Source organism: Paroedura picta, chromosome 16, assembly GCF_049243985.1.
Source record: "Paroedura picta isolate Pp20150507F chromosome 16, Ppicta_v3.0, whole genome shotgun sequence".
In the NCBI taxonomy this organism is placed as follows: Eukaryota; Metazoa; Chordata; class Lepidosauria; order Squamata; family Gekkonidae; genus Paroedura; species Paroedura picta.
In genome coordinates this window covers 25,996,737-26,019,233 of record NC_135384.1, presented here as the reverse complement: position 1 = coordinate 26,019,233, position 22,497 = coordinate 25,996,737, and the positions used below count along the sequence as shown (strand labels likewise).

Here is a 22,497-nt window from a genome sequence, read left to right as displayed (position 1 = left end):
TTTAACCCCCTAGGTTTACAATGTGCTGACGCGGGCAGGAAGTGAGGCACAACAGGTAGGCCATGCTCCAGGTGAGTCAAATGCACTTCCGAGACTACTTCCCTGTTCCTAGAGCCCTCTTATTCCTCCACTGGCAAGTTGGTGTGGAAAAGTTTTTTTCCGGAAGGCTAAACATTTTGCTTCTGTTGCTGGTCACCATCTCTAGTCCAAAAGAGCATTGCAGAGCTGGAAAAAGTACAGTGAGCGGCAGCCAAGATGATGCCATGATGCCACTTTGTAGACACAAGACAGCAAAAACGGGCCATCGTGCCATCAGAGTTGCTTTATGTTGCGGGGCTGACATCAGAAGAGTCTTTTCACCCCCAAACGGCAGCAAGATGGGGATTTTGTGATCAAATCAACAGAAAAAACCATGGAGGTTGGAAGCAGACTTTGGCAAGCTGAGCATCTTCTCTAATTTTTTACAAGCAATTTTCTCGCCCTTCTGGTGACAAAGATAGGCATGCAAGCCTGTGGGGATATCTGGTGGAGTCTCCGAAGCCAGCTCTCTGTGTGTGCACCGAGTAGATATTTGACTGGTCGGGAGGCAGGGATTCAGGGCTGTGCATTGTTCTTCGCTTCCACCCGTGACTGGCAGGAGCGGAATAGATTAGAGGAAATAAGCAAATGTATGCAAATGCGTTCGCGTTGCTTAATGTAGGCAGGCCCGCGTTGTTGATGCAGAACTTTCTCTCTCTTTTAATGCAGAGTATGTTTATCAGAGGACTGCAGACTAGCTGGGTTCATAAAGGAGCTGATGGGATGCTTCCTCTTGGGATTGCAGTCCGTGCTTTAAGCAAACTGCGACCCAGTAACAGTAATATAATAGTAAGAATCATGATAGCTGTTATAGTTCTTATTGTTCCTATTGTCCTTAACCTCCTGCAGACTGTGAAGGCCCCTGTGGAGGCCACTATATAAACACCCCCTGTTCTTCACCTGGGATTACCAGCCTCCAGGTGGTAGCTGGAGATCCCCCAGGATTACAAGTTATCTCCAGGCAACAGAATTGATTCCACCTGGAGAAAAGGGCCACTTTGGAAGGGGAACTCTGTGGGGACAGTGGCAAGGCTGAGTCTCTGTCGAAATTCAAATTTGGAACTGCGGTGCATTCTCCGTTGCAGAGGCACCAAGACCAAGATCACTCTAGGAATTAAACAAGCTCATCAGAAGTGCGGAAAATCTCGTTTGAAAAGACACGTCGATACGGCTTCTGGCCAAAATGCCACCACTTTTAATTGCCTGCAGTTTTCAGTCGTCACAAGGAAGATCTAGGAATTCCACTCTGAGCAGCAACCTTTCTTTCCAGCTTGGGGTATCAAATGGAAAGGGGAAATTGCCTTCTCTTCCCTTTCCCTTCCCCATAAAGCATGGTTCATTGGCAACGGAGCAAGGGGGTGTGCGGCTTTGCACAGCGATGCGTCTGACAGACCCAGAGATTTTGCCAATTAGCTGGAAATGTTAAACTCTGGCTTTAGCTTCCATTGATTAATCACACCAATTAACCAATTAAAGCCAGCCGAAAGGAAACAGATAGAAGGTCAGAGAAGGATCTGGAAGGCCTCTCCCCTCCCACGATGACCTCCGGCCAGTGGAGGGCTTGCCAACCTGCAGGTCAGGGCTGGAGATCTACTAGAATTAAAGCTGATCTCTGCACCACATGAATTGTTCCTTAATTATTTGTTAAAAATACTTATTCCACTTATCTTGGATAAAAAGGCTGCTTTGGAAGGTGGACTACATGGCAGTAAATTAGACCGCCCTTTCTCAATTTTGTTACAGTTAAGAAACATTCCTGAAACATTCCTCAGGTTTCGAGAAACCACAGAAGTGGCATGATCGTGCATAATAGGATTGGGAAGCAGAGCTGTGCACACGCCTGCCCATGTCCCCTCCCTTCCCGCTCCCCTCCAGGCCCATCGTTGGCCATTTGGGGAGGGGGACGTGGGTCAACATGACCCTGGGAAGGGACCTGAGGACCCCCTTGGAATTGCACCTTGCCTCTGAACTGCAGGGATGCTTTGGAAGGTACTTTAGGATATTGTACCCCACTGACATCTCTGTCCTCCTCAAATCTCCAGGAGTTTCCCAAGCTGTCTCTGGTAGCCCTATCCCCCCCCCTATACACACACACACCCTGCTGGTGGCTAAGGGGTAGGGTTCCCGGGTCCCACTTGGCCAGTGGTCATGGTTGGGGGTAGGGTTTCCAGAAAAACATCGGGGAAACTCCTGGAGGCTTGAGGACGGAGCCCGGGGAGGTCCGGGGTCTAGAGCCCAGTCTCCAATGCAGCTATTTTCTCCAGAGGAATTAATCTCTGTAGTCTGGAGATGAGGTGTAATTCCAAAGGGTCCCCAGGTCCCCCTTGTAGGCTGGCATCCCTACCCCCCACACGTTTCTATCTGGACAAAGTACGCTGTCTCCCCCACTTCATTAGCCCCTTGCTTACAAAGAGAAACAGCAACCGTTTCTGTCTCCCGGAGCCCATGCTGTCATTTCCTTTGCTAACAAACACCCGGCCTTCAGAGCCGTGGTTTCATCTGACCTTCTCGGCATGCCTTTGTTCAGAGGAAAGGGCTCTTTTTGTGGGCTAAAGGGGGCCGCGTAACCTCGACTCTTTGGGCGGGGGGCAGACGGGAGGCCAAGGACTCTGTGGCTCTGTGTAACTCTTAAGTTCGATATAATTTCACCGCCCCCGCCCCCTCGAAGCATTTCTATTAATAAACAATAAGGTTGCTCAGACCCACAACCCCTTGGCTGCGTCTGCTGGGTCGCGTTGCTGAATTATACATAAGTCAGGCGCTGCCTTGACCGAATCCTGCTGCACCTAATGCACCGTTTGAATATTGACGCCGAACATTTCCGGGGGATTAACATGTTCTCCCTGTCCGCGGCGAGATCGACAAACGTGACGAGCTCGACGTTGGCTTTTAACCTTCGCCCTCCTGCCAGCTGGGAGGGCTCCCTGGAGCTCAGAGCAGCTCTACGGAGGGTTTCTGGTGCTGTTTGTGACATCTCCACTACGAGGCTGCAATTAACCGCGTGCGTGTGGTGGTGGGGGGTAGCATTGCAGCATTTCATGCGCAATAAGAACACAATTTTTATTTATTTATTATTGTATTTATAGAAGAACTCAGATTCACTCTGCCAGGTATCTGGATGTGATCCTGAATGCCTCCCTTGCTACGGAGGCTCAGGTCACCAAAGCAGCCCGACTGGTGTTCTTCCATCTTGCCACACAGGGCTACTAGCACCCTATCTGTCCCCAGGGCCCCTACCCACAGTGATCCAAGTGACGGTCATCTCCAGGGTGGATTTCTGTAACTCACTTTATGCGGGCCTTCCCTTGTCCCTGACCCGGAAACTGCAACTGGTGCAGAATGCAGCCATTGGGACCTCACTAGAACACCTTGGAAGGCCCATATCCTACCGGTGCTGAGGCAGCTGCATTGGCTACCGGTTGAATCCCAGATCAGGTTCAAGGTTCTGGCATGATCCTATGTACAGTCTGGGTCCAGTGTACCTGAGGAACTGTCTTTCTCCCTATGTCCCCTGCAAGGCTCACGGGAAATTTGTCTGGCGTCAACCAGGGCCAGGGCCTGCCTGGTGGAATGAGCTCCCGGACAAACTGAGGGCCCTGTCGAAGCTGACACAGTTCCGCAGGGCCTGCAGGATGGGGCTCTTCCACAAGGCTATTGGTTGAGGCCAGGACAATGGATGATAGTTTGTACACACATAGGTTTATCAGCCTCCAGGTTCCCTTTGACCTGTTTTTAACCTGTACTTTAATGGTGCAATGGTTTTTCCCCACGGCTTTTTTGCTCACAGGTTTGGGGAGGGACCTCAGCAGGTGATCATGCCACAAATATTCGCCTTCCGAACAGACATCTTCTCCAAGGGAACTGATCTCTGTAGCCGGCAGATCAGTGGTAATTTTCGGAGACCTTCAGGCCCCAAATGGAAGTTGGCAACCTTATTGTATAGCTGATTTAAAATGGGTGAAATATGTTCCCATTGGCTAGTCCCAGACAACAGCATCACGATCCAGCTGCAGTTTCCAGGTTGTCTTCAAGGACAGCTCAAGGTCAAGTGCGTAACTGTATTTAGTCTGAAGATTACAGAAGTCTGAATCAAGTGTGGCCAAATCAGGAAAGGAAAGAACTTGTAAAGCCAAACGGCAGGCACTCTTGGCCGCTATTAAGTTGGAGAATATCTCTACATCTTGCTTAAGTCCTCTTTGAGCCTTTTTATGTGAATATATCTGATCCTTCCTAATATGGAAGAGGAAACGAGGAGATTTTCAGTGCCGGATGAGTGTTCAGTGCCTTGCAGGTCTTACATCCCGTCGCAATGCAAACTATTTGGAGAAGTAACAGTTAAACCTAGGAACACGCATTCAGATATTAATAAGCGAAATGACTGAACCAAAAATACACAAGCCTTTGGGTTGATATTGTGATTGTACGGAAAACTAATTTAAAAATCAGCGACGGCTATTAATATTCAGGTGAATTGCAATCTGCGGTTGGGAGCTCAAAGAGGTCAGAGGGAAGGCGAAAATTAATGCAGCTGGAGAAAGGATTTCGACGTTCCCTCCAGGGGACCAGACTGGGCCACGCTGGCTCAGCACGGCCCGGAAGGTGGGCAAGGCAGGCTGATGGCCCCGGGACCATCACCACTTCCCCCCCCCATGCCTTGAACACTTTTTCTGACTACGTTTCCCAGAGTGCACCAAGGCATATGAATTCATAAGGTTGGCAAATTCCAGGTGGGGCCTGGAGATCTCCCAGAATTACAACTGATCTCCAAAGATCAGTTTCCCCTGGAGTACATGGAGGTTTTGGAGGATGGACCCCATCACGTAATACTCAGCTGAGGTCCTTCTTCTCCCTAACACCTGCCCTCCACAGGCTTCTCCCCAAATCTCCAGGAATGTTCAAACCAAGAGATGGCAACTCTCATCTCAAACCGTGTGTCAGAAAACAGCTTAAAGGCACCAGGGTAAGCAACAGAGATATTGCTTGTGGTGAACTCTCGCCTGGTGGCCTCCTCAGGACCAATTTTTTTACACAACAGGTGTGCATGTAGGTCAGAGATTCCCAACCAGGGTTCTGCAGATCCCCAGGGATCTGTGGGAGCTCCAGAAGAGGTCTATGGTATTTCCCATCCTGCACTGGTGAACTTAGTCACAAGCTAGAGAACCATCTGTTTCCATGTCTCCCCTTCTCTCCAGAGCATGAGTGAGTTCTCTCTTGGTTTCTGTGCCTGGGAGGGGGCGGAGTCTGCATGCCTCCTCCTACCTTAAACCACGCCCTGTCCTCCTCGAGCCTGCCCGTTAATGTGAGTAGTGATGTCACTTCCAGGGACATGTCACTTCTGTTGGGCGTGGCAGGGAGGCAGGACTAGATGACATCGCTTCTGCGGCTCCTTGAAGCCTGACAAGTTATTTCAGGGGCTCCTCCTTGGTCAAAAGGTTGACAAAGGCCGGGGTAGGTAAAGGAGAGGATTAGGGGATAAAATGGAAAGAAGAATGGAAACGAAGAATATTAGTTTTGATAAAAAACAAAACAAAAACGCCCGCGGAATTAATTACCCCTCGAAAAAACAGTTCCTTGAAGTTTCAACGGAATAGTATTGGCAGGGGGGGTAGGGATGGTAGATGGCCACTCTTTAGCCGCAGACATTCCCTTGAGAGGGCAAAACATCAGTTTTTCAGTCTGCAGAAGAAATTTCCTTGAATTGGTATGTCAGAGAAGAAGGGATCCTCCATTATCAGTTCCTGGCAGTGAGAAACAACAGATGGACAGCCTAAAGGCATATGACGGAATTCAACTGCATCGGCTCTCAACATCAGCTGCGTGAATGGGAGTCCACCTGGAAGCTTCACAGGGTTCTTCAGAGAAAGAGAAGCGCAGAAATGAACTCCAACTAGTACTTCTACTACAACAACAGCGACTAAGCCTCCAGCGTCAATCCGTAGTCATCACAGAAACACAGAATGGGAAGGGACCATGCAGGCCATCTAGTCCAACCCCTTGCTCAATGCGGGATCAGCCTAAAGCTTCCATGAGAAGTTTCTGTCCAAGACCTCCAGTGAGGGGGAGCTCCCCACCTCCTAAGCCATCCAATTCTTCTTCTTCTCCTTATTCTTTTATTTCAGTCTTTTCCTGAGGCATTCCGTTATTAATTTCTTTGAGACTGAAAGCTGAGCTGGGTGGACTCTGGTATTATCTAGCAAAGCAATTTGCACATGCCTGAAGCTAACAGTGGCGGGTGTGGGGGGCCCACAAGTGGCCCACAGTGGCCAAACAGGACCAGACAGACTTGGACTGATCGGCTGAAGACACTTTAGAAATCCCTGTGGATGTCTCGGGGCTAGTGACTCTGTGGCTTCCTCCCGGAGCCGCCATCTAGGGGCCCCCCGTTAATCATTCTGTTTCCTTCCTGGAGCTAATGGGCTTTGTGGTTTCCCATCTTCCTGTTAATGCATCCAAACAATCGAAGCTTTTAGCGAACGGCGGAGAGGACGGCGATTGGCGCATCTTTCTCCTGCCTCCTCATCACACTGCCTCGCATTGTCCATTGTGTCGTGGCGGCAGAGCAAAAGGAGTGTTCGGAACGGCGGGGCCGCCACCTCCCAAGGAAGCTCAGCCGGGCAACGGTGCATCCGCGTTGTCAAGAAGCCAACCAGAGAATAGTTCTGTAAAGCCAGGAATTACTTCCCATGTTGTTCTTGTTATACAGTGGTTTAACCCAATTCTCTGGCAGTGTGCTACCTCAATTCTTGCCACCCTTTGACAAGAGATTGAAGAATCCCTCTATCCTAGTGCATTTGCTATAGCACATCTTCTGAAGTCCTGCATGAGAGGCTTTATAATAGTCCCTATTTTATAATAGTTTTTATAACAGTCCCTATTCAGGTTGCTTTTGTCCTTGTGGCCTGGGTAAAATTGATGCTGGGACGGTTTCTCTCGCATTTATCATTTGGTGCCCCTCAAAGGCACAGAGGGTGAGCCGCGTAGGACCGTATTGGTTGCTAAATACCTCTCTGTCATACTTTCCTTTGAAAAAGGAGTGCTCCTTTAGTCATTGCTCAAGGTGGATTGATCAGAAGGACTCAGGGGAAGGGAAGGGGAAGGGGAAGGGGAAGGGGAAGGGGAAGGGGAAGGGGAAGGGGAAGGGGAAGGAAAGGAAAGGGTTTTTTAAATCAATGTAGCTGACTTGTTTTTGGAGCTATGTCAATCATATATTGTGTTTTACTGTTTTGTATTTTGTATTGGTCGCTGACTGAAATAAATGCATCTGGGTGTGTCAGTGTAGATTGTTTGTGCTACTGCCTGCCCTCTCCTTGAAAGGCTGTGAGTCCATCCACTAACCTCTAGAGCAGTGGTCCCCAACCTTTTTATCACTGGGGACCACTTAACGCCGGGGACCACTCACCGGGGACCACTCAACGCCTTTTACTGGGGCCCGGTGGGGGGGGGGTAGTTTACTCCTCTACTCTCAACCAGTGCCCTAACGCTCTCTGATTGCTATGGTAATGTTTAAACATCCCTTCAAAATAAGATACAGACACGCCACAACAATGAACATAAGGAACATTTTATTTTCATGGAAATTTTAACTCATGACAATGACAAATCAGTGGGAACCCTGAGCTTGTTTCTCTGCAACGAGATAGTCCCATCTGGGAGTGATGGGAGACAATGACACCCGAAGTGTGTTGTAAAGGGCCAGGGGGGGGAGAAGTAAAGGGGGGGAGAAGGCGTCTTTCACGGCCCACCTCCAATTAGTCGACGGACCACATGTGGTCTGCGGCCCACAGGTTGGAGATCGCTACTCTAGATAATTTTGCGGGACTGGATCATATCGAAGGGAAGCAATGCCTCCTGGCTACTCGTCTAGCTGGTATTAGCTCAACTCTGGTTGCCGGTGAGGTAGCAGGAATGCGTCTTTTAAACAATTAAAGCACCCATCATCCAGAAATAATCATTTGGAAGCAAGACAAATGCCAGACCTAGCTCCTGCAACAATCAAAGTACAAGCCAATGCATAAGTAGGCATGCTCAAATCCATTGCTTCGCTCTATGCCTTTGGTGCCTTTGGTTTTTAGGGGCTGTGGGCATTTTGCAAACGGGTATTTTTTGAGAAAAGGTCATTTCTCGTGAGTGCAGAACTGTTACCAGGTCTCCTTTATTTTTTAAAAAATCGTGTTCCATCAAAAAACAGAACAACCTCAAGAAGGCAGGGCGGTAAATTTGTTGGTTTGAAATGGCCATAGGCCTTTCTAAGTGGGACAGGGGAAATGTCAAAGGTTACATAAGGGCAAGATCACACTGGATCCATTATAACTATTCATCACAAGACAAGTGGGGACAAAAGTGCTTGAAAAACCTTCATTCTCTGTAAACGGGTTTTAAAAGGGTTCAGAATTACATTCAAGGCATGAGCTTTCAAGTGCAAGCACTCTTCCTGATGAAGAGGGCTTGCACTCGAAAGCTCACACCTTGAATAAATCTCTGTTGGTCTTAAAGGTGCTACTGGACGCTGATTTTATTGTGCTACTTCAGACCAAATGGCTACTCTAGAATTACTAGAGTAATTCTATAAATAATCTAGAATTACATTCCGTATTAGATCTGTGGATTCATAGACCAAGACATGGGGAGTCCATTTCAGCTCTTTATTGGTGCAAGAACCAAAACGGAGCCAACAAAACCCACAACCAATTCCAACTTATATACAGAAACCACACAATAGATCTTTCCACCCGTGCAAGCTATTGGTCAGTTTCACTTTAAACGGACTGGATCCAGCAGATGGGATCTAGCTGTGCATGGGTCAATTATGCCTGGGACCTCAAGCTTCATCCTCGATACAACTACAGACGCAACGTTCAGTATTTTTATTAGCTTCCATGGTGACATGCTGGGAAGCAAAGCTCCATTAAATATTACTCTATGCATAGCAGGTTGAAGGGTTCGTGGGGCCCGTAGCACCAGAGCCAGGGGGAGGAAAGAGCCTGTAGCCCTGATCCATGGGGGGAAGGCACTGTGTGGGGCCCCTGAAAGCTTGTGGCACTTGCTGCATGTGCTACATGCTTAAACCAGCCCTCAATCCATGTCCTCGTTTACAGAAAGTTTGATGACCCTCATTATTTCAAGGTGTTTTGACCTTCCGTGACCTTCATTAAAAGGAACTCTGATCTTTTCTTCTTCTTTTTTTAACTGCAGGTGCTGAGATCTACCCCAAAGAAATTCTTCAAACACTTTTAAGGTGTTTTTTTTAAAACGAGGTACGTTCAAAGTCTCAAGGGCCGAGAAAGTCGCCCGTTCTACATGCCGAAGCAGGAAAACAGAGAATGTCCAGGAAGGCGCACAATAACATCTCGAAACAAATCTATGGGTCCAAAATGAGAGGGCAGGATGCAGGGGAAGACGCCAAACAATGACTTCCTAGGCCAGTTCAAAACGGGGGCAGCATTTCCTCCTTGACTCCAAGCTTGGCGAATATTTAGACCCAGAGTACAAAAGCCAGAAGTTCCAGCTCATTTTCACCGAGATGGCGTTTTCGCAGTCCCCGTGGCTCATAAAGCATTCTGCGGGGATGAGCTGACCCCGCCGGAGCCTGATGCGCCTTTGAATTCCAGGCCCCTTGAAGCTTTATCTTCAAAGGCCTCAGATGTAGACCAGCGACAGCCTATTCCCCACCATGGATTAGCAGCTTCCATTGAACTCCACAGAGGGAAGGGCAGGCAGGCCCCGCATCGTGCACATGCTGCTGTGCATTGATATTTTTTAATGGGGGATATGAACTGTTAGGAAATGCAGTTATAATTAGAGCCCGGCTCCCAGGGGTTTGCAGAGGCACCAACAACTAAGTGCATTGGAAGATAATGTCATTATTGGGCCGATGCGTAACGTAAGGGGTTGGGGGTGGGGAAGATTCATTTTCTCCGCTGTCTTTGGGCAGGGGACATCACGCCAGACAAAGAGAAGCACTAGCCTCCTATTCTTCATGGTTATTCCATGTATTCATCTGTAACTAGACTTGAATATGTGTATGTGTGTGTAGCGGGGATTGTCCAGTCAGAAGGGCAGCCTTGTAAATGCTGATTTTGTAAGCTCAGTTCACAACTCTGTCTCGACCTCCTGGCATGGAGGCCAGATTTTAGGGACCTGCTCGCCCCCACCCCCTAGGGATTAGCCCACAAGCTAACTCACCTCCAAGACCAGAGCCAAGAAGGGGCGGGGAGCCTGTTGACAGAGACCCCAGGAGGTCTGCAGTGTTCATCTGCAGCCCACCAGAGTGGGCATCCAGCCCGTGTGGCAAAGAAGACCCACCCATGGCCAGAAAGGAATGGTGCCAGGGTGGAAAATGTGCCCAGGCACCCTTGGCCACCCTCCACAGCCATATACAGGCCAAGTGTTCACCCACCCAATGGGAAAATGTCAGGCCTCTCCCTGCAGCAGATGCCAAACATCCAGGTGACCAGGACCAAGATAAGGCATGGCAGGGGGGACGGACGAACGATGGGGAACAAGGAGGCAGGGCAGAAGGGTGATTGACAGGACAAAGAACAGGAGAGCACCAACCAGGAGAATGAATAACCTCACGTGGGGGTGGGATGAGAGGGGATAAAAGGGGAAGAGTGCCACTGAATATGGTCAGATACTCTCCAACTGGAGAGGGGAAGACATAGAGAGAGAGAGAAGACTAAGAGACTGTAAGAAGGAGGAAGGAGGGTCTAACATAAAACGTATTAAAATATCACCTATAAATAGATAATTAAAATCTTAACAGGTGAAACCAATCTAATCTGTCAGTGGAAGGAAGGGGAGAGGCCGGAGAAAGTTTGATCAACCCCAGAGGGAGTAAACTGGGCTTTGACTGGGAGGTCAGTTTTGTTCAGCGATGTTTATGAGGCCTCAACCATAGGCCTGGTGGAACAACAGTTGTACAAGCCCATTGTTTGAGGTCCTGCAGGGCTCTGGTCTCACTCGGGAGAGCTCTCCACCAGGCTGGGGCCAGGACTGAAAAGGCGCTGCCTCTGGTTTGGGTTAATTTGATTTCCTGAGCACCCTAAGCAAATTCTGGAGATTTTGGGGATGGAGCCTGAGAAATGTGGGGTTTGGAGAGGGGAGAGGGGAGGGAAGCATGAGCCAACCGGGAAGGGCAGGCCACAAAAATAAAGTTATGATCATTATATTATCATTGTAATATTAAAACAAACAATTCTCAGTGGAAATTCCGGTGCAGTCCGATGGCAAATTAAAGTTATATTTTGTTATATAGGAACTTTTCCAATTTCCTATTATTCTGCTTGTCTAAACTTTACAGTGGCTGTTTATGTGCCAGCATTGTTTTTGATTTTGATTCACCTTTCTGAACAAACAGTCACCGTTCTGTAGTCATTTGAAACTCACAATCTTATATGGGCGCAAATAGTCACACAAATTGTGATTTAGGAGGAGATCTCAGACGGCAAGAGGCAATATTTGTCCACCATAAAGACTTGATAGTTGTAGCTAGGGATATGCATTATTCAGTTTTGTCTGTGCGGAAGCAACAAATTGTTGCTACACAAATCAGCTCTCACCCCTTTCCCCCCAGGTCAGTTGACTTTTCCCCTCATTGCTTTCTAATGGGAAGTCTTTTATCATCTTCCACCGTTGGTGAAAATGCCTTTCTCAGTCTCTCCCTCCCACTCCTCCACTTTCGAATCTGATGTAGAAAAGCCGATCCTTTTTCCCCTCAATTTTTTTCTTTGTCGCTCTTTGTTGCACGGTTCCCTATCTCTCAGTTGTGGCCGCAGAAGAAAGCAAAAGGTGTTTGAAGATGCTATACAGCTACTGCTAGTGCCTCTGGTCAAGAGGATGTATATCATCAAACACTACAGTGGCTATAAGCATTAAAAGTACATCGCCAGGAACCAACCATTTCTGGCTTTAAGCCCTACAAAGTGTCCCAGATTGTGTCCGATTAGCCCTGATAGTGTATGGACACTGCCAAATTATAATTATTTTTAGGTATGTACTTGCAAGTCATTTATGATATTACTGTGAATATCAGAAATAGAAGTTTGATGGCTCTCTCACAATGGATTTGACCATATATGTGAGCACAAACATGGAACTGCTCCTGAGCATAAACCAGCCTATGGGGCCACAGTTAACAATGTCGTGACCACTGATGTCGGGAGCTTTGTATTGAAGTGTTGCTGAAATTGTTGTTATTGGCTGTTGGGACTACTGTTAGATTCTGTTGTTTGAAGTTGCTGAACTGTACTTACACCTATGTTTCATGCAAACAGCCCAGAGCCACAAGGAAGGGCGATATATAAATATAACAAATAAACAATCAAGCAACCAGCACATAAATAAAATTGCCCTTCCCCTGACCTTACACACTTTCTCCTGCTATGATCCCCCCTAAAAAGTCTCTACAGATCCCCCTCCCCCAAATGATAAACACCCAATTTTCAATTATTAAAAAATATCCCCTAATCTGGCAAGCCCTGAAACCTGAACTTCAAGTTTATTGTTATTACTATGTTAATGTTTGCACCACATTATTGTTACAAATGGAGTTACCTGTATTATTCCTGTTACACATAAACCGCCTTAAACCTTCAGGGAGGGCGGTATATAAATACAGTTAATAAATATATAAATAGATAAAACAAAGAAGATATAAAATGTGCAAATCGCAGAGGATAATGCCTTAAGAACTAGAAAAAACTGGGTAGAATTGGAAAATCATAAAGTTTGCAAACAATGGGCGGGGAATAAGAAAGGAGGCAAGTTTCAGCAACAGATTAATCGGTATCGTTAATGAGAGCAAATTTAGCAGCTTTTTCTTATCTCCTCTTTTAGGTTTGCCTGGAGAATATCCTGAAGACTTCTTGCAGTGGAGTGACCAATTAACATACAAAAGGTAGGGATAAGAGATTTTAAAGCTATATAAATAATAACAAAGACTGAAAATGGTTACATCCAAGTAATTAGTACAGGGTAGTCAACCTGTGGTCCTCCAGATGTCCATGGACTACAATTCCCATGAGGCCCTGCCAACGTTTGCTGGCAGGGGCTCATGGGAATTGTAGTCCATGAATATCTGGAGGACCACGGATAGATAGATAGATAGATAGATAAATAGATAGATGTTCATTAAGACTGTTCTTGCTATATCTCTTTATCTGTACAACCTTTTTTCTTTTCTGTATTTTTATTTTCTAAATTCTTGTTGCTCTTATCTGTTTAGATTATTGAACAACTTTAATACAAATTATTATTTACAAAATCCTCCCCGCCCCTGCTCTCCTTCATAGATAGAGAGACAGAGAGACGTTCATTAAGTCTGTTCTTGCCATCTCTCTTTATCTGTACGACCTTTTCTGTATTCTTTCCCAAATTCTTATTGTTCCTACTGATATATGTATATTTATTTAGATTACCGAACAACTTTAACACCACGTTCATTTCCCAAATCCCCTCCCCGCGCCGGCTCTCCTCCATGCGCCCCGCCCACTCTCCAGGTAGCCCCGCCCACACCTGCCCGACTCCCCGCCCCCTCGGCTCCCCACCCCGCTCTCCGCTCGGGCCCCGCCCGCCAATCAGGGAGTCCGGGCGGGCTGGCGACGGCGCGGCCCCTCCCTCTCGCCAAGGGCTTGGCCAATGGGCGCGCGCGGGGGCGGGCCCTGTGTCCATGGGGACCGGGGCTGGGCTCGGGCTCGGTTCACTCCCATTGTTCGCCGGAGCGCGTCGGAGCGGAGCAGGGCGGTGGCGACCGGGCCGGGCAGGTGGGCGCCTCGCGGGGGAGGGGGCGGCCGGGGTGGGCTCTGCAAGGGGGGTGCAGCCCCGTCGGGGTCTGTGCGCCCGCTCGGGGCGTGCATGCTCGTGTGAACGCGTCCGCGGGTTGGGTCCGCTGCCCCCTGCGCGGACCTGGCTCGGAGGGGCGCCCCTTAAGGAGTCAAGTCGCACCTGGGCAGGACAACGCCTTGGGTGGGGGACCCCTGCCCCTGGGTCCTTGAGGGTCCCTCCATGCTTTTTTTGGGGGGGGTGTCCTTGGGGTACCTGTGGATGGGAGGGGGGAGACTGCGAGCGCCCCCGGGGATGGGGAGGGGGTGGGACAGGTGAGCAGGGTCATGGGGGCAGGTGGGTGCAAGAAAGCCAGTGGGGGGTCCTCGGGGGGGGGAGTAGATCTGAATGGATCTTTGCATCCGGTAGCCCCTGTCTTGCAAAGCTCGGATCTGGGCATTGCATCCGTGGTGGGGGATGAGGAGTGTCCCGGGCATGGGGTTGGCTGTTGAGGGGCGAGAGCCCTTCGGGAGTGTGCCGCTGGGGGGGGGGAAGATACCTTTTTTCCTACAACAGGGAAGGGCTGGAGTTTGAGGCAAGGGGGTCAGCAGGTGTGATAGTTTGTAGGGTGATGTCTGTAGCCCATCCACCTGGCCCTAGCTGAAGTTTGGAAGGGAGTGGGGAGATGGCATGGGCAGGGTGGGCTGGGTTGCAAACTTTGGGTGAAGACACATTACTGACACTGGGGTGTGTCTGTGTGGCGGTGAGTGTGTTCAGACCAGGTTGCTTGTGATGGGAGATATGGGGCAACTTACCCTGGTGTCTGTGAAGGGGGCTTCATGCATTGAGGATTCTAAGATTCCTTTCCTTTGGGGCTTCTGTTAGGGAGATGGTCCCTTAGGGGTCATGTGCTTTGACCATAGAATAATGTGGGGTGTTGAAGCGGTGATTGTGGCATGTGTGTAGGTTCAGTGGGGATCATCTTTTATGGGCTTTTTATGTTGCTCGGATTCCAAAGGAAGGGCTTGCGCAGTTGAACCGACGGAACAATACAGCCCTCTCCGGAGTGTGTGTTTGTGTGTGTTCCCCCCTTGTGTCTGTGTCGGAAAAGTGTATGTCATCTGAAAGGCTTGTTGTGTGGTTAACAATCTGCCTCTAAATAGGAGCGGCTGTGAAACCATTAGCTCACTGCGTCTTTAAGCTTTCTAAAGGTTGTGGAATTTGGTTCTGTTCCCCTGTTGAGCTTTTGAATGCTGCTGTTTCGTAATCCCAACTTTTCTCTCCCAGACACGCCCTTGGATCCGTGCTCACCCAGAAGCAAATTTCTTCAGCCATTTTAAAATAGGCTTCCTATTAAATGGAGAAGGAGGCTCTGTACACAATCCGGGAATAAAGTCCTTTCCCCCCCCCCCTCCTGCTATTGTCTTAATCTGAAATTCAAGTAATTAAAGTTTCTGTGATGGTATTGCAGGCACATTTAGGTGTACTCGTGTTCTGGTTTCTCAGCCTCTGGGAAATGTAGAGAAAATGTTTTCGCGTTGTGTCAAGACAAGATGACCCAAGGTTACGCTTCCTGTTAATGCCTGTGTATATGGCCCCATGGAGAATTGCTCTCTCCAACTAAAACTATATTTGAAGTATTCCACCCCTTTACCTTTATAGAGCATTAGAGAAATCCAACAAAAAAACTTGGCTTATTATGTGATGAGACCAGCAGGCTGTTTAGCTGACTTCTAATGACTTCCAGAAAGTAATTTTGTTGCCAAAAATACATGATCTTCAGTGGGCCTCTCTTATAGTCTGGATAATTGTGCTAATCAGCATGCTTAATTGTAGAGCAGCAACTCTGTGCATGAATGGGGCTGTCATTGTTGCCTTAGGTTCCAAAATGACAGCATCTTAAAAATTACCTGGCTTTTCCTGGTTTGGAACAAAGCTAAAGAGGGGCGTTTTTGATGGCAACTGGGAATCCTGTTTAGAAACTGTGAGAATTGGGAATTTTTCATCTAGGGCCCTATGGAACATGCTTTCAGTTTAAAGTCAGCTGGTGTAATGTGAAGTCAGGACAGACTGCTTACGGATAATTAATCATTGCAGCTTGATTGATCCCCCAAATTACGTGAAAAGCTCAGCAAATCAATTTTCAATAACCACTCCTTGAAATTCTCGGCTTTGTTTGGAGGCCTGGGGCTGGGGAATCTCTGTTTTGCTGGTTTTTAATTAGTGCTCTTTTTGTTTCAGACCAGTTTTGTTTTTTTAAAGATAAGTTTGCAGAGATAGCAGGAGACTCCCTGAGTAGCTGCACGATTGCTATTGGTTACCGGAGGGGGTGTAGCCTTGTGCGAACCTGTATCTCTTTTTGCTAACCTGTTCTTCAGTGCTCCGATTTATTTATTTTTAAGTAGTTTGCTGATGGGAGGGTAGATCTCTTGATGAAGCTGTTCCTGGAGCCGTATAGCTTCGGGCAGAAGTCTTTGACACGTATGGTGCACTTCTATTATTACTATTCTAGCTGAGCCAGAATGGCAGGCACTTTACTTTTTTATCTGTGTGGTACGTGAGTCATATGGGAATCTTGCTGCTTTTCTGAAGAAGCAGGGCCATGTTTTGGTGAAGGAAACCAGAGGCCGAGAAGCTGTTCCCTGTTCCCTTCTGTCTCCTCCATTTCCCCTCTGCCTTGCCCCCGCCAAGTCTTTACTTTGTACTGCATAATGGACAATATTGTGTGTTTATATGCAACCCAGGAGGGATTTGTGCTTTGAAGGAAGGAAACGGGCTTTTGATGCTGAGATCTAATCTTGGCTCTGGAACTTCTCTGTGACCTTGGATGAGCAGCTGCACTCCCCAATTCATGTCAGAAGGTTACATTGCTACTTGTGGATGTGCAGGGGCGTGTAATTATGCACTAAGAAGAAATCTTGCATTCTAAGGCCGGGGAAATAAAACTAGATAGCCAAAAGAAATTATGCCAGTCTGATAGGTGAGAGTTTTTTGGAGTGCCATGGGTTCATTTCCCCAGTCTTAGAATGCAAGATTCTCTTTTTAGTGCATAATTGTGCACCGCTTGACTCTGTGTGTGAATTTTCACGGTGCGTGTCTTTTTCAGTCCGTATCCTTCGTGTTGAACTAGAACTGATGTGATTTTCTGAACTTGAGAGAGGTGGGCGTGTCTGTCTCGCTTCTGCCACAAAATCTCTTTCCCAGCTTGCGCAAATGGGATTGCTGGGCCAGGCAGGAATACTAAACTCGCCAAGGGTGTTATAAGTGTGCTATGGGCGATTTAACAGCAACAGCCAAAAAACTGCGAAGAATAAAGGTTCGGTTGACATTTTCGACCCTTCCGATTTGCTTCGCCTAAAACACCTACCCGTTTCGGGCAGATTTTTTTGTGTGATACTTTAAAAACAATGTGGTCTAGAAACATGGCGTTTCAGTAAACCGAAATGTGCAGGACCCAGGGCCCTGTATTTGAGGTTGTGCTGTGTGACTCAATTAGAGTTGATGAGTATTTTTCTATGGTGATTTGGATAGAGGAGCCTACACATTCATGAGATTATGACTTGCATCAGCATGCCCGCATTAGCGAGTCAGATAGTATCTTTCTTTTATGCTCCGTCAGTGTGCATACATGGTGAATTGGGTTTTTTTTTTTTTTTAACACTTTCCTCCTTGTCTTTCCCCAACATGTTCAGTTTTGGTCTCCATTTCCCTCCCATATCCTCTCAGAAGTGTTAAAAATGTTAGCTGTCAGAGGCGAGTTGGGGGCTCCTTTTATTTCTTGCCGCCTTTTAATCCTGGCAGAGGGCAAGGCAAAAGGTTTTTTCTAATTGCATTAGCCAAATGATTCGCTTAATTAATCAGGTTTGCAGCGCAGATGAAAGGATAAAGCTAGGGAGTTGCCTGGGAAAGGAAAAGCTTGCTTTGTAAAAATGTGCCTGGAACAAAACAAAAAAAAAAGAGAGGGAGAGATGCAATCTAGAGGGAAGATTGCTGTAATAAAGTACATGGGGATGGGGATGTGCAGGCAGAACCATCTGCTTTCTCCAGATGTTCAGCCCTAACCTGTATGAAAGAGGGGATGCCAGCTTTTAAAGTTCTATGTAGAACTCTGCAAGTTTCAAAGAATGACGCTCAAAAGCTTGGTGAAAGGGTGGAGCCAGAAGGTCACTGGACAAACACTTCTCATGGATGCTTTAGGGGTGGCCAAACTGTGGCTCTCCAGATGTCCACGGACTACCATTCCCATGAGCCCCTGCTGGCAGGGGCTCATGGGAATTGTAGTCTGTGGACATCTGGAGAGCCAGTTTGGCCACCCCTGCTAGGCTGATCGTGCATTAAACAGGGGCTTGGACTAGTTGACCTGTACGGTCCCTTCCAACTCTATTATTCTATTAAATTCTTGTGGGAGGGGCATATCCCACCAACACAATGCTGGCAGGGGCTCATGGGAATTGTAGTCCATTAACATCTGGAGAGCCACGTTTGGCCACCCCTGCTAGGCTGATCCTGCATTAAATAGGGGCTTGGACTAGTTGGCCTGTATGGCCCCTTCCAACTCTATGATCCTATTAAATTCTTGTTGGAGGGGCATCTCCCACCAGCATTATTCCATCCATCTTAGTTTCTGAATGGTGTTTTTGGCCTGGGGGACTTGCTTGAACGCTTTCTGTTTCTTGGTAGGGGGACAATGTAGGTTGTCAACGCATTCCTTGTGTTTTTTTGGGGGGAGGGGGATTTTTGTAGTCCCTTTTGGATCTGTAAGAATCCATATCCTCTTTCTCTTTATAAGTTGGTGTGTTAAGTGAATTTAAGGGCGCTGGTAAAAATGTACTGAATTGCTTGGTTTTGTTGCAAATGTGATTTTTCCCCTCCCCAACCCCCCCCCCAAAAAAAAACCTAGCCAATGATATTTTTTAAGAATGGTGTAAGCAGCTCCAGGTCTTGGTTGGGGAGAAAAGTAGGGTAGACCACATAATGAAGCTTCTTGGGATGGCTATTAACAAAACCACATAGGTTTGCAAGGTGTCCCAGCCCTCTGGACGGATGGTAAAGGTACAATTCTTGCAGCTGTGACTCAAGGGACGGTTTCCCAAGGTGTGTCCCTCTTGGAGCGAGTCATACCTGCTTTCTGCCTTGTGGGAAACAGATTTTTATGACACTGTCACCTATTATTTCCTTTTTGTGTTTCGAACCTAAAAGATTTGAAAGCACTCGGAAATCTGCTCATGTTCTAGCTCCTGGGTGTTTGTCGGTCATGTAACAGATTAACCACTCCGTGTAGGGACAATTAACTATGTACCTAACACATTGCTGATGGGAGTTACACAAGGCAAATTAGCGATTTGCAGATTAGGAGTGAACTTTCTTTAGAGTGGGGTATTCCAGAGTGACCTGGGGCTGGGGGGGTCCCGGGGCTAGCCTGGAAGAAAGAATTGGTATTAGTAGTCATAGTGAAACGGTATGATGTCAAGATGAGAAAGATGGTTGAGGGGTATTGTCTTCGAAGAGAAGCAGATAATCCGCAGAAGGAACAAAAGATCCGTCTTACGAGCATCAGGTTTTTTGAAGAAAGTCTCCGTATTGTGAGCCTGAATTTATCAAAGCACTGAGTGCTGGAAATTTGGGCTCTCTTTCCCAAGTGAAAGTGTAAGCTGTTAGAAAAGCATGCTGGAAGGTCATTTGTGTTTGTTTGTTATTATTTTGCAGCGAATATTGCGGTCGTCACAGTACGTCTCTTACTCGCTTGACGTTTTGTGTCTGTTCCGTGACAAAAGCTGGCTGAATTCTCTGCTTGAAAATCAAACGTTCTGTGCTTCTTCCCAGAGAAGTGCCCAGATTGGGTGGCAGCTTGTGAAAGGCAGGTTTGAGAACTGGCTGCGATGAGGTGTGAGCTGAGTCTTTTGAATGAGTACGCACAGGCTGCGTTTCTGCGCTCAGGTACTTGTAGCCGCGTGTACTTGTCAGTAAAAAAACTGCATCGTATGGCCAAACCGATGCGTGAGAACACAGCAGACTCCCACAAACTTGGAAAATTCTAGATGAAAGCAATTCTGTATTGATAGATGCAAAATTGAATCGCCAGATTTCCTGTTTTTCTTCCTACGTTCTTCACCCTTTGTGATAACGTGTGTGCATTCTGTTGCCACGGCTGTAGGAAGTGTTTATGAGTGAATGGGCAGGGGGCATATTTTCCCCATCGTCACTTTGTTCCCAGTTCCGAATAGTAAATTCTTGCCTGGGCCATGGTGGAAGGCCCCAAATGGTTCTGCAAAATTGGGATTGGGGTGATTGAAATGCATCTTGAAGCGCTGTATGCTTTTGGAACTTGGAAACAGTGTGTTGAACAGCTTCAGGAGGCGGAGCCAGGTACAAAATGGCTGCCATGGCTGATCTCCTATGATCTTTGTGCCTTGGTGGCAGCAACGTTCAGGGACAGAGACCTGGCAGATGTGGTCTTAGTTGACCTCAACTGTGGGCTGATGGAAGAGCTCCGTCTTGCAGGCCTTTGGGAACTTGGAAAGTTCCGTGAGGGTTCTGATGTTTTCAGGTAGCTCCTTCCACTGGTCAAGAGCCAGGGTCGAGAAGGCCCTGGTTCTTGTTGAAGCCAGAGGCATTTCATTGGGGCCAGGGATCCTCAGTTGGTTGGTATTACTTGACTGTAACATCCTCTGGGGATCATATTCAGAAAGGCGGTTCCTCAGATATGCAGGGCCTGGATCGCGTAAGGCCTTTTAGGTGAGTACCAAAATCTTGAACCGGATCCATACGTGTCCCGAAAGCGGGAAGCATCTATCATGTGAATCATCTCTAAACCCTTGGAAGAGTTGGCCTTGGTGAGAGAGCTTGCCCCCTAACTTCAAAAGCCGTTTTGGGCAGCATTCAGGTAACAGGCTGGGAGAAAGGTGTTGACCGACAACTCAATAGAGGTTAATGTTTTGCTTGTTATTCCTGCGTATTCTAACCTGGGTTAATTACTACAGCTACGTGGGTGGGGACAGATATTGAGTGAAGCAAAGTCATTTTCGTGCTTCGACCCCTAAAATGACTTGGTTTGGCAAACTCTGAACACCCTTCCTGCAAATGGAGCTTTCTGTAAAGTGTTTAGAGCAGGGGTAGTCAACCTGTGGTCCTCCAGATGTCCGTGGACTACAATTCCCATGAGCCCCTGCCAGCAAACGCAAGAGAGGGGAGGATAAGAACGTTGCTCACTTGCCTGCAATTTTTTTTAAAGAAATGCATATATTAAAGCCTGTGGTTCATAAATGAATAGATGGCTCTAACAATGGGTGCAATGAAAGCTTTCAGCCCGCCTAGTTCATGCTGATGTTTATCAAAGCAGGCCGTAAAAAGCTTGGAAGACTCAATTAAGCTGTCTTTGGAAATGCGGCCCCTGTATTTCCTCGGCCTGGAAAGCTTCCAGACGATGTCATGAAAAATCCATTTCCCTGCAAATTTGGCTTAAATTAACTTGGCTGCTTTCGGATTTCTGGGGCACGCTAGAACGCCCCCCCCCCCGTCCATTTTTTTCAATTTGCTTTGATGGTACCTTTGACATGTTCTGTAGGAGGCTGGTGTTTTAGCAAACGTAGATTCTACCGGGCGGCTTGTTACAGAGGTCAAACCAGTTCAGTTGGACTGACACGCTTTTTGTCTGGAAGTATTCTTCCAGGGAAACCGTCTTGAACATCTGGGTATTGTGGAATGGCTTTACGGCAGCCTTCTTCGAACAATAGATCTTTATGGTCTATTGTCTCGTTGGGTGTGTCCATGGTTACAGGGTATTACAGAAAAAGAGATCTCGCCTAAGTTTTAGTAGATAACTTCCGGCTTGAAGCCACTCTTTGTCGGAGACTCATGTGGTCATAAGTCCATCACCATTTTGACCCAGAAACTCAAGGTGGATAAGACATCTCTGTACCTGCTGCTCAGGAAAATCTGGACCTTGAGAAAACAGCCTGTACGGTTAGCCTGCTCAATCTTTAATTCACTATTTACTTTGACACCCTTTTAGAATTAACATTTTTCCACCCAGAGCCCTTTGAATTGCATTTTCTAGCACTGTGGTGCTCCTGCCTTAAAGGTCACGGAGAACTGCAGGTTTTCACAAAGTGCTTCACGGCCAGCCTGTTTGCCCGGTCTTTGGAGGGGTGTGAATTATCAGGCATCTTTTAGGGGGTGAGGGTTGACCTTCGGAGCTTATAAACTGAAAATATTTTTAACCAAATATTTTGTTACTGGTTAACTAACCATTAATAGTTTTAACTATTATAACCGTCAAATATCAACTTTTAACTATTAACTAACATTTAAAAATGTTTTAACTCTATATTGTTAGTTTTTTTGTTTATTTTTATTTAATTTATTTGTTTATTGAATTGTTGTTCTGCCCTTCCCGGAGAACTCAGGTGGTTTCCAACATTCAGTTAAAATATAACACATTCGGTTAAATGTTTACAGTTCTTAAAACCAGTTTATGTTAAAAGCCCAGGCGCTTCTGTCCTTTTATCGAAAGGAGGGGATAAAATGCAATCCAAATGTAACTCTTTGGCAACTAGACGTTCAATATAATGACCAACATGTAGCCTTCCAGCCACACCCTGTATTTTTAGCGAGAAAACTGAATAGTGTTGGTTTTGAAGCAATGCATGGGGCGGAGGCAGC

General features: G+C 47.2%; 1 protein-coding gene and 1 long non-coding RNA gene across 4 annotated transcripts in view; both read left to right on the top strand.

Annotated features, from left to right (window-relative positions):
• Positions 1 to 9,792, top strand: part of LOC143826668 (uncharacterized) — a 28,285-nt gene extending 18,493 nt beyond the window's left edge. Inside the window, exon 4 of the long non-coding RNA XR_013227083.1 lies at positions 9,271 to 9,792. This is a non-coding gene — a long non-coding RNA (uncharacterized LOC143826668). The remainder of the gene's footprint in view (positions 1 to 9,270) is intronic.
• Positions 9,793 to 12,954: 3,162 nt separating this feature from the next.
• JUP (junction plakoglobin) overlaps positions 12,955 to 22,497 on the top strand; it is a 63,075-nt gene continuing 53,532 nt past the window's right edge. The window contains exon 1 of one of the 3 annotated variants that reach the window (XM_077313087.1): positions 12,955 to 12,973. The gene's annotated coding sequence lies outside the window, so the exon portion shown is untranslated. Of the gene's footprint in view, positions 12,974 to 13,726; positions 13,839 to 22,497 lie in introns of those variants that run through there. The other 2 variants (XM_077313085.1, XM_077313088.1) reach the window with 2 other exon arrangements.